The 12,769-nt window shown below is 36.4% G+C and overlaps 1 protein-coding gene across 8 annotated transcripts in view; it reads right to left on the bottom strand.

Annotated features, from left to right (window-relative positions):
• SLC9A9 (solute carrier family 9 member A9) overlaps positions 1-12,769 on the bottom strand; it is a 660,636-nt gene that overhangs the window by 620,168 nt on the left and 27,699 nt on the right. Inside the window, exon 6 of one of the 8 annotated variants that reach the window (XM_067737581.1) lies at positions 11,852-11,996. The exons of the other annotated variants lie outside the window; for them this stretch is intronic. The gene's annotated coding sequence lies outside the window, so the exon portion shown is untranslated. The remainder of the gene's footprint in view (positions 1-11,851; positions 11,997-12,769) is intronic. 8 annotated transcript variants of the gene reach the window in all.

Raw genomic sequence — 12,769 nt, 5'->3', positions numbered from 1 at the left:
CTAGGCTTTGGTCTTGAAAACACTGGGGATATATCTCTCCAGCTTCTCTTTCCCCTTTTCCTATAGGCTGGGGTATAGACATGGCAGTGACCCAGCTTCAACTATTCCCCAAAAAGAGGTAATCCTAGTGATAGCAGAGGAATAAAATGGAGAGTTCTTGGTCCCTGGACAGCCTCATGGAGCAGAGCTGCTTCCTCAGCCTTAGATGGTCAAGTCAAACTATAACACAAGAAAGAAATAAACTACCATCTTATTTTAGCAACTAATTCTGGGTTTCTTTTTTTTTTTTTTTTGGTCTATTTGTTATAGCAGCTTAATATTTACCCTAAGACAGAACAAATTTAAAAATAAAAGGGATTTACTGACTAATGAAACTAGAAAGTCTAGGGTTTCTGTGGGCTTCAGGATTGGTTTGATCAAGGAGTCATTCCTTTCTAGGTCTCAGTCTTCAATGTATTAGCCTCATTCTGAGTCTGGCTTTCCTACAGTGGTACAACCATTAACCAATCACTGAGATCCAAACATGAGAATATAAAATCTACTTTAAGCCTGAACTTCATGCCTCACCCTAGAGCCAGGGGTGTATGAAGTCGTTGTGTCTACCAAAATGAAAATTCAGGGAAGTTTCTAAGAAAAGAAAAATAGAGGCTGGAGAGAAAGTCACACCACAATATTCACCACATGTGATTCTCAAAATTCTCATTCACTGGGAATTTTTTTAAAAAAAGAAAGAAAAGAAAAATGTTCCCAGGTCTGCCCTTTCTCTGTAACCCCAGCCACTCTGAGAACCTCTGCCTAATAAACTGTGAGCTTCTTATTTGTTGTTGCTTCCCCAAGACTCAGGATATGTGCCAGGCACACAATAGAACCCAAGAGATATTTGTTTAATTGAGTTCATTTAAATTAAGTTTGAAAGAATAATTAGGAGAAAAGAGAAATTGTATTTAGGCAAAATTTCAGATTAAATTTTTTTAACTTCAGTTTTAAGTTTGGGATATTAGGGGACTAGGCTGAATGAAATATCTTTGAAGGAAAACAGGAGTCTCTTGGATAGATTAATAATTTTTTTTTAAATGTAAAGGGAAGATATAGAAATCATTAACCTTTCTTTCATGAGGCTTTTGTTACACTCCACCAGGGGAATAGTGAGGTGGGATGCTGACTGCCAACAGCAATAGGCAGTATGGAATATTTGCTGAAGGGATTAAAGTTGCAGAGGGTATAGTCCATCTCTAGCCAGGACCCCAGCTGACAATTATACACAGAATTGTGTTCAGAGTTGGAGAGCAGGCCAGGAAAGCAGCACCATAAGAATGCTGTCTTGAGGAACTTATTCCATTCACATTCTGCCCCTTCTCAAAAGCAACTTGGAGGGCTTCCCTGGTGGTGCAGTGGTTGAGAGTCCACCTGCCGATGCAGGGGACACGGGTTCGTGCCCTGGTCCGGGAAGATCCCACATGCCGTGGAGCGGCTGAGCCCGTGAGCCATGGCCGCTGAGCCTGCGCTTCCGGAGCCTGTGCTCCGCAGTGGGAGAGGCCACAACAGTGAGAGGCCCGCATACCACAAAAAAAAAAAAAAAAGGCAACTTGGAAAGCAAGAAAACTCTAGACCATACAAAGTATAATTATTATCATTCCAGCCTCTGAAGTCCATCTTGTCTGTGCAGACACATTACAGAAAATCACACCCTTCAGGCTTCTCCCAGAAACCATATGTTCAGGGCCTACAATGTTCCACTTGAGCAAGAGCATTTGGCTTTGTGGCTACATCCCTGTGGCCCACTGTGAAAGGAAACATCTTTTCTTTTTCTTTTGACTAGGCTGAGCTAACCATAGGGTAAGTGTTGTGGAGAACCAGATTCCAATCCTCAGCTGGCTTTAAACATACTACTTAGGAGAGAAAGCCTAATAAAGCAAGCAGTGGTGAATGATAAAAGATATGTACATCCTATAGACATTAGATCATAAACTTCTTGACAGAATTGTCTGTCTAATTTGGTCTCTTGGTCCTCTAACAATGAGCTCAAAGAATAAAAAATGTTTCTTTTTATGAAAAGTTCTTCATACAGAATGGCTATGCTGTTTAAGTGAACTGTAGGCAGAGTAAATAAAATTGTAGTAGCTAACTGACAAGTCCTAAGAGGTTCCTAAAGATATTTTAAAAATCACCTTAAGAAAGCATGGCTAGATGCCTGAAAGTGATATCTAATCATTATTATTAATAAATATATAATCACTAATCTGTTTTATATTCATTTGCCCCAAACTAGTCCTCAAATAGTAATCATTCCATTTTATGTATTTGTTAACAATAAAAAAATAGACATAAAATATGTCTTTTACAGGCAAAATTAATCTACTGTGGTAGAAGTCATAAAGATAATATGAGAAGGATGGGTATCAACAGGGAAGGGGCAGAAGAGAACTTTCTGGCAGGGTGGAAATGCCTATATCTTGATCTGGTGATGGTAACAGCGGTTTAAATGTTTGTGAAAATTCATCAAGCTTTCCTTTTAGGATTTGTATATTTTACTGTATGTAAAAGATATCTTATTTTTAAAATATTTTTAGAATATGTATTTTGCTTAGGTGAAATCCTAGATTTAGATGCTTTTGGCTTCAAAGATTCATTTTATCTGTAACAGCATGAGCAGAAATACTACATGGTACATTGCAGAGGCAGCATTTTCTTCACCTATGGTCTAAAACTCCTGTTGAAATTCTCATCACATTCCACACAATAAATTAGTTCCTGAGCTTGATTAATATCACTGGAAATTAACAGTCTTTTAAGGTAGTTTTTTTTTAAATGGTAAATAAGGAAATCCTGCAACTCCAGCTAATTTTGCTGCAGTTTTGCAGCAGTGAAAATACATCTTTGTCTGTAGTCCAACCACCATAAAATCCTGTATCCCTGAGATTATAAACTTGTGGCTATGATTATGTCACTGGTTTTAATATAACTCTTTCAATATAGTTAAATTTTGAGAATAAATACAAAATCAGAAGGAAAAAATAATATATGGTACACCCAAAATTCTGAACACAAAATTCAGTGTTAGGATCAACTCAAAACATGATTTTGTTTTTTTCATTCCTTTTTGACACTCCCACTGCTACTCCTCAAAACACAAAGCCTGTTTAGGACATCACTCCTTCCACATACAATTATTTATTCAGTGCTTATAAGTTCCTAGGCACTGGGGCAATAAAGGTAAAGAAAGTAATGGCCCTTTCCCCAGATAATTTGCAATCTAAATGAGGAGACAGAACAACTCATTTAAAAATCATTCCTTTTAAAACGTTTAAAATTTATTTTATTTTATTATTATTAAATTACCATTTAATGAAAAAAATGATAAAAGATATCATATATAGTGGTATGCTGGTAAATGTTTAACAACTGGCTCTCCAAGAAAATGAAAAAGCCTTGATTTGTAGCTTTTGCCAATTTCTATGTTGTAAATACTCTCACCATGGCCTGATATCAAGGTACTAATATGAAATCAAGTGGCTGGCAAAATTCCTCCAGTTTTGACCACCTGCTCTCATGAGTTGGTATATACCAGTTCTGGCACACCACTGCTTCAATATCTAGTGAGAATGCAAATTATTTCTATAGCAGCTTCAAACCATGTAGAATTATCAAAAAATCCACTTTATTAAGCATCTACTAAAAATCAAGTACTGTGTTAGATATTAGGAACAAAGAAGATTAATTATAGTCTCTACCCTCAAGGATTTTATAATCCATGAGAGTGGGATTAGATAAGTAAGCCACAGACTATAAATACGATTAGTAAATGCCATGGTAAGGGAAACGCAAAGGAGGGAGCAAGTAACCGTGGTAAGGGAAATGCAAAGGAGGAAGCAAGTAACCGGATCATGGGTCAGAAATGCTTCCAAGTGGAGGTGATACTTGAGTTGAACGTTGGACACAGGTAAGATGTACTTCCTCTCAAGCACTATTGGTGACCTGACTTCAGCAGATCTAACACTTTGAGGCAGGCAAAAGTTATTTACCAGAAAATTTGGGAAATGCCTTATTATTTTTTCCTTATAAATCTGTTCAAAGGTAATAATTTTAAATAAATATTCAAATCAATTGATAGATGACAAAAATAATCAAGTGAAATAGTAGCAGTTTTCCTAGTGATTAAGCCCAAATATCTTAATACCTTTTACCAGCATTTCCTAAAGTAAGTTCCATGGAGTGTTAATAAATCATGTTCAAAATAAAATGTCATGGTTAAGTAAGCTTGGGAAACATTTAGTGAAGAAAGTTAAACAGGTTAGTTACTGCCAATACTTCCCAGAGGCTTTAATCTTCTCCTGTGCATTGTGATCCTTTAAGAGCAGGTTATAACATGACTCTTTTGCAGAGACTCATAGGAATTAGTGTTCCAGGAAGTGGACTTCAGGAATTATAAAAGTACAAGTGGCTCATTAAAAGAGTTTTAAAGAGATTTTTTCCCAACAGATTCTTTGTAGACACATACCTAGTCAAAACAGTAATATCTCTAAATGTCATTAAGATACCATGAAAAAAATCACCTCTTTAGTTCTACTTCATCATCTCTCAATTATATCATGGGTAGTATAACACCTGACAATTGAGAATAATTTAAAATATCTCTAGAATTGGAACTTCCCTGGCAGTCCAGTGGTTGGGACTTCGTCTTCCAGTGTGGGGGGATGCGAGTTCGAACTCTGGTTGGGGAGCTGGGATCCCACATGCCTTGGGGCCAAGAGACCGGGACATAGAGCAGAAGCAATATTGTAACAAATTCAACAAAGACATTTAAAAAAAAAATGGTCCACATCAAAAAAAAAAAATCTTAAAAGAAAAAAATAAAGTATCTCTAGAATGATAGTAAAGGTGGTACCAAACGTGAATAAAAACTACACCACTTGTTAAGCCCTAATGGCATTTGGTGAGATGACACAACAAACCTGTGCCTCCAAGTCTTGGTTCATTGCCAGTATCAAGGCTGAACTTATGAATAATGAATTTTCTCTATGGTAGGAATTGCCAGAATGGCTCTTTTGCCCTCATTTTCCACAGGGCAGCTTTTGGTACCATCTTTATAAATTCCTTTCTTATTTACTTTTTAAGGTATTTCTTGGAGTCCTCTAATAAAGAGACATCCACCACCCACACACCCTGGGTTTAGTCAATACTTAGCAGATTTATCAGCTGTTTTCTAAGTGACAATCAGCAGGAAGCTTGCCCTGAGAGAATATATAGAGAAGCAAGACACTTGTGTTTGGAGGAGAGGGGAAAGATTTGTGCACAGTATGGGTTTCCCTTAGAACACAGCAGTCAGGTTTGGTAGGCAGTGAATTATCTGTGTCTGGGAGAGGCACTCCAAAGTTGCAAGAATTTCTCCCTCCTTCTAGCTTCTCATCTCCTATTGGTGTCACCCAAATGTCCAGTGGTGATGTAGTCTGTTAAGGTCAGCCTCCCAGGAGACAGAAGAGGGCAGAGAAGGGAGAACAAGGAAGTGAGGGAAGATGAAGCATAATCAGCACATCTTCAAGGCCAACTAAACAGTGATAGATGCTACCATTTTGAAATTTCTTCTCCTGAATTTATGTTGACAGATGTTTACTTATTACCCAAAACAGAATATATCTAGTATCTTCGGTGTGTTTAGACCTAGGCCAAACAAATGCAGCCCACTGTTGCTTGCTTTGGTAAATAAATCTATGTTGGAATCCAACCACGCCTATCAACTCTACAAAAGGCAGAGCTGTATAGTTTCAAGAATGATTTTAGGCTTGCAAAGCCTAAAATATTTACTATCTGCTCTTTGACAGAAAAAGTTTGCCAATCTTTCCACTCAAATTTTCTAAAGTGTTTCCAAAGTGACTTAATGTTTATATTTTTGAAATCAGATTTTCTCTGTGAAAAGATTCAGGTTATTTTACACTAAAAAGCAAATTATAGTTAAGTCTGATAATAGCTAGGCTAGCACATGCAGCTGAAAAGTGGGAAAATAAAATGTTTGTTTTGAAAATATCCTTTTTTAAGATCACAAACATCTGGATATTCCCCCAAACATCTGGAGCACCAACTGATTGACTCATTATGTTTAGCCAGGCGCATTTTGTAAACACTAGCAGTCAAAACTAAGCATTAGAGGTAAAAAATAATAATTTCATATAACACCCTTATACAAAATACTTCACATTGGCTTTCTTGTTCTTTTAAAATGCACCAAGAAGTACAAAGAAGTCTATAATTCTGTCAGAGATTTTGGAGAATTTAAAGAATATGATATTGTCTTTTTCTTTATATCTTATTCGGTTATGAAATCTCTGTACTCTCATTGTCTGAATGATAGAAGATAATATCATTATGATGTTTTTTAAAAAGGCCTCAAAACTTAGAGTAAACAATGTACTTTTCAGTAACTATATAGTAGAGTATCAGCAAAGTGGTGTGAGGAATTTACCATCTCTGAACAATTAAATTGAAATAAAACTTGTTCCTTGGTTGCTCAATGTCAGCTCTTTTGATGTCAGAATAGCCATTGGTTAGAGCCAAATAGATTGTCATGAAAGTGTCTGGGGCTTTGGAACCAGCCTGGGGTTTGACTGCTGGCTCGAATTCCTTTTAGGCTGTTTGGGCCAAAGTTTCTACTTAATAAAATGGGGATAATATTTTTATTGGTGATAGATATAGTGTATATGGTACCTGAAAAAAGAATAATAATAACAATAAAACAATCGCTCCCATTTATTGACTTGCTTACTATGTGCAGGCCACTAAACTCAGTATGTCATATACTTTACATCATTTAATCCTCACAAAAGCCATAAAGGTAAGTACTGTTGTTATCTGTCCTTCAGAGATGAGTTCATTGAAATGTTAACTTCCAGTTTACAAATTCTACCCTTAGAAGAGCAGCTACCAACCATCTACTGCCTACTACATGCTGGAGACTTGGCATTTATTTTCTCTTAAGGTTTAGAGAGATTAAATAGTTTGCCAGAGTTACACAGCTAATCAGAGACAGAGCTAGGGTCAGAGCCCAAGAAGAAAACCCCTCAGGGCCATTGCCTTTAACCTTTACTGTACTACCTCAGCAAAAAGTAGCTATTATTATTATTACCATAGGTATCAGTTTAAAAAAATAAACATAAAATCAATGTACTAAAAAGATACACCTATGCATATGTTTGAAACTTGACAAATGTAATTAGGGAATCAAATAGTTTCAGGTATAACCTATTGAATTGAGAGCGTCTATCTTTGTACTGAATTGCAAAGTAAATATGAGGACAACTTGTAAAAGTCAAAATAGAGCTAAGCACGAAGCACTCCACACCTGAATCTACTTTCCCAGGACAATCCTTCTAAGAAACAGAATTTGAAATTTTGAATTCCAAAGTTATGTTCACATCTGCATCAGATATCTTAAATCGTGTGTGTTGCTGAAAAGTGATAAAGCCTGTAATTATGTCATCTCAAGCTCTGAGAAAGTAAGGTGCAGTAATGTTTGTGAAAGAGCATAGTGCCATATGCAGTCCATGTCAGAAAAATCAACTTGAGTTCCTATGTTCTTGTATCCTCACTTCAGATTGTCAGCCAGAGCGATATGCAGAAAATATATAGCTTGTCTGAGTTTGCCCTTGCCGAAATAGTCTCAGACTTGTGGGATAAACAGGTTAAAACTTCTATCTGAGAGAGACCTTTTCCCCTCCTGATTTTTTAGTTTTGTTTTTTTTAATCCATCATTGGATTTAGGGATGGCTGCCTGCTAACATATCTGCAAAGAAATGGCATATAACTAAGAAAAGTGCAGCAAAAGTTTGGTTTTTATTACAACATTTGGGCAAGTTTTGAAGAAGATGTCTTCAAACAATAAAAGGTAGTGTTCCAAGAAAATCAAAAATTTTGACCACCTAACTCTCAGCAAGCCATTTTCTGCAAATTCTGCAGGAAGCATAGAAACCAGTCCACACTGTGCACTTCAGTTGGGGACAGAAAACATTACAAATGTGAACAGCCTTTTCTGTTCTGTCTTTTCATCATTCTATTCTTTCCACACTGATAATCAAACAGTAATTGATCCTTTTTTGGGTCACCCATTCATTGGAGAGTTTCTGAACATATGGGCATGCCACCTTCTGGTGAAAGGTGTTTATCTGCCATTTACAAAGGATTGGAACTTTCACGGATCCTTCAAGAAAAAGGCAATGTCCTTGATACTTCTGCTTGCATGACAAATTATTCAACTGATTTGTTTCAATAATTTTCTTTTTCCAGAATTAAAGTCAAGTATTATTCATTATTATCATTTAATCTTAGTTTTAGCTAGTCAGTATAATGAGCAGAAAATAGCTAGAGAGAAATAAAGTCTATAGCCTGAAGGATTCCTCTCTTTCTCACACTTCCTAGGGACCTGTGGAGAATTCAAGACACAGCACCTTAATGTAGCCCCTGATTTAGAAGTCATGCTGAGAATGTACTTCATAGGTCTTAAAAAGTGTCTGAATTTTGCTTTTCTTACTCTATGGTACAAGATTTGATAGCTTGAAAATAGATACTGAAGAATTTAAATTCTAAGTTCATTTGGAAAATCTATAATGCACAAGAACTCACCTCATTTTTATGATTATTCTATCAATAGCTTAACAGTGCAAAATTAAGTTTATTCCTAAGGATAACAGACTGTTTCTATGGTAGCTTTTTATAGCTGAAGATAGGAGAGATTAAATTACCACTTTAACAGTGAATTGTTGGGCTTCCCTGCTGGCACAGTGGTTAAGAATCCACCTGCCAATGCAGGGGACACGGGTTCGAGCCCTGGTCTGGGAAGATCCCACAAGCCGCGGAGCAACTAAGCCCGTGCACCACAGCTACTGAGCCTGTGCTCTAGAGCCCGTGAGCCACAACTACTGAGCCTGTGCTCTAGAGCCCGCGAGCCACAACTACTGAAGCCTGCGTGCCTAGAGCCTGTGCTCTGCAACAAGAGAAGCCACCACAATGAGAAGCCCGCTCACTGCGATGAAGAATAGCCCCCGCTTACCGCAATTAGAGAAAGCCTGTGCACAGCAACGGAGACCCAACGCAGCCAAAAATAAATAAAATAAATTTTTTAAAAAAAACAGTGAATTGTTTTAAATATTTTAATAACATGCTGATTTTTACAAGAGAAGCTTAACTGTTCCCTCATCAATAGATAGAGTTGCAACATAAAATACAGGATGCCAGTTAAACTTCAATTTCAGGCAAATAATAAATATATATATTTTAGTATAAGTATGCCCCACCTACAATATTTGGGACATGGATTACTGAAAAAAGTTCCTTGTTTCTCTAAATTTCAAGTTTAAATGGGAATTCGGTATTTTCATTTGCTAAATCTGGCTTTGAATGGTTTTCAAGAGTTCAGCTGGCTATCAACACCCTTTACATTCATCCATTCATTCATTCACTCACTCATTAATTCACTTAACAAGTATTTGAATACTTCCTATACTATTGTCAGCATGGGGAATAGTTTTGCAAAAATCCCCTACCTTATAGATCAGTGGTTCTCATTCTTAGTTGTCCATTGTAATCAGATGGGGAACTTTTAAAAACATGTTAATAGAGCCCTGGATACAACCCTCAAAGATTCTGAATTACTTGTTCTGGGGTCCATCCTAGTCATTAGACTTGTATAACCTCCCCAGGTGATTCTAATGTATGGCCAAGGTTGAGAACCACTGCTGTAGATGGAGACAAATTGGTTTTAGTCTTTATTTTTGCAATACCGGCACCTGCCACCAGGTGTGTCCATTAATGCTTGATTCACTCAGCATATCAACTCTTTTCATAGAAGCAAACTGCATACAATTTTAACTAATTGAGATTTTTCCAAAGCAATATAACTTTTTTAAGCAAGCACTATACATTTTTAAATTAAACTATTTTGCCTCAATTTTAAAACTATGAGTATTTAAATAAATGCATTTATACATTCATTCAAAAATAGTTATTTCTGTCTAAGCATTGGGCATTGTACCAGGCACTGGGGATGAAGCCATGAAAAAGACAAAGCTACTCTTCTTACAGGAGGGACAGACAATTAATATGGAAACAAAAAATAAATACTTCCTCTGAAGAAAAAGAACCAAGGAATACAAAAAAAAAAAAAAAAAAATTGAGTAGTGGAGAAGGGTAGCATTGTACAATAAAGCAATCAGGAAAAGCTTCTCAGGGGTACATTTGATCAGACACCTGAATGAGGTGAAGGACTGAATCTGCAAAAATATCCAGTGAAAGGTAAAAGAAATAGCAGGTAGGAAGGTCCTGAAGCCAGAGAAAGCTTGGTGTATTTGTAGGAAGAGTTGGAAGGATAGTGTGGCTGAAGCAATGGTATGGGGAGAGTGATATCAAATGAGGCTAGACAAGGGTATGTAGGCCCTTAGGCCAAGGTAAAGACACTGGGCCATATTCTGGGCTATGGGGCAACATATATGGTCTAATTTACAATGTAAAAATATCACCCTGGCTTCCGTGTAGAGACTGGATGGTAGGGTAATGGTCTGGCAGGAGCAGGCAGACATTTAGGAGACTACTGCTGTGGTTTGAATAAGAGATAATGGCAACTTGGACTAGGATGGCAGGGGTAGTGGTTTCAAGAAGTGGTCGGACTCAGGATATATTCTGAAAATAAACCAACAGTTCTTGCAGATAGGTTGGATGTAAGGTGTGAAGGAAAGAGGAAATAAGACTGTCTGAGATTTTAGCCATCTACAAAGATGGGGCTTAAAAGGCTGACACAAGAGTTCTGTTAGGGCCAGGTTAAACTTGAGGTGCCTAATGCTCATCCCAGTGGATAGGTCATAATGGCAGATATGTGTGTATGGGGCTCAGAGAAGCAATCAAGGCTGCAGATATAAATTAGATCATCACCAGTACATGCAAGTGTACCATTTTTCTCAAGTTTAACACATTGTACTGTTTTTAAACAAAGTGGTGCAGTCATTTCCTTTCAAAGTGAAATACTTTTTCTAGGAGTTATACCCATGACCTTCTCAACTACACTGGCACCTGATGACTTATAATCCTTTACTACAGAAAGTGTATATAAAAGGAAACATTGCCCCCATAACTTTTTAAATGTCCCTGGGATGAACACAAGAAGTAATTGTGAAAATTATATTGGATGATGCATGAGGCCTTTTTAGACTATAACTAAAAAAACCTCTCATGACTAAGAAATGATAATTTTCAGCTGTAACTGCTTTTTTCTTGAAATTGTTTTATCACACATTTTAATATTCAAACAATCCAGTGGTATTTTTAAAATAGTAAGTAAATTATAAATAAAAATTAGATTTTTTATACCATTATATCTTTTAGAATGGGGTTCATACAAGTAGCATAATTTTTGATAGATTAAAAGGAGAATTTTAATATACCAACTAATCTTTATTATAATATTCACTAGAGAATATTCAGTTTGTAATGTTGTTGGAAAACTGAATTTAGTAGAAAAAAAGGATTTTGAGTTTCTTATTTGCCACTAAACTAGTTATATGACTGAACACAAATTGTTTAGCTGCCTGGAAACTTAGTTTTCTTATTTGAAAAAAAGGCTACTTCTAAATCTACTTCTAAGGGCTTTTGATTAGGTGAAATAGTGTGTGTAAAAATATTTCATAAATAATAAAATTATACATGAAAGAAACTGTAAATAAATCATGGACTACTGTCCACATTCTTTTCTATTAATAAATATCACACATCTAGTACTTAAGAACTCAAGGCAGATGGCAATGACGATAACATTGCTGTGAAAAATTAGTCACAAAGTGTTTTAAACTCAAAAATATAAGTCTAAAAATCTTACCTCTTTTTTTTTTAACTTCTCTCGTGTTATTAGTTTACTTCTTTTTCTTGAGTTGTTAAGGTGACTGAGTTTATCTTTTTTTTTCCTCTCTATCGTTGATAAGGATAAATGAGGAATTTGAGATGGTAAGATTAAGGAGTCAACACTGACAGATGGAGAAAGGAGAAAACTATGAAGAATTCAGATAAGGCACAAATAAACTTCAACTCAGCTCTCTTTCAAAATTTATAGTATAAGCAATATATAATTATGTGTTTACATTAGTGATTAAAATATTGCTAAAAGCTTTTTTAAGAGAGTTAATTTTAATTAATCATCAAAACACTATTATTGGTCAACTTAGTATGGAAACAGTTGTATTAAACAGCAATAGGATTCATTCCCATTTCTACCTCTGATACCTGGCCCTGTGAATACTGGCTATGGAAGAAACAATACCATATATTGGATGCTGATTCAGACGTAAATAGCCTCCTGAAGAATATGAGAGTGGCACCACTTACTATTACTCCTAGTGATCCACTAGCAAAATTTTTGCTCCCTATACCTGCAACCTTACACTCTGATCTACAGGTCTGAGTTTCAAAGGGAGGAATGCTTCCAACAGCAGACACAGGTAGAAAACTATGTGAAGACAGAGAACTGGAGCAACACATCTCCAAGCCAAAGAATGCTAAAAATTGCTGTAAACTACCAGAAGCGAGGAAGAGGCAGGGGAGGATCCCCCTGTATGTTTCAGAGAGAGCATAGCCCTGCAGACACCTTGATTTTGGACTTCTAGCCTCTAGATCTGTGACACAATAGATTTTTGGGTAATTTTTTTAAGCCACCTAGTTTGTGGTACTTTATTATGGCAGGCTTAGAAAAGTGAGACAGCCACTGTTTTAATAAATCTTCTAGATTTAACAGGGCACAGAA

This window comes from Pseudorca crassidens, chromosome 5 (genome assembly GCF_039906515.1).
Source record: "Pseudorca crassidens isolate mPseCra1 chromosome 5, mPseCra1.hap1, whole genome shotgun sequence".
Taxonomy (NCBI): Eukaryota; Metazoa; Chordata; class Mammalia; order Artiodactyla; family Delphinidae; genus Pseudorca; species Pseudorca crassidens.
This window is presented reverse-complemented; position numbering and strand designations above follow the sequence as displayed.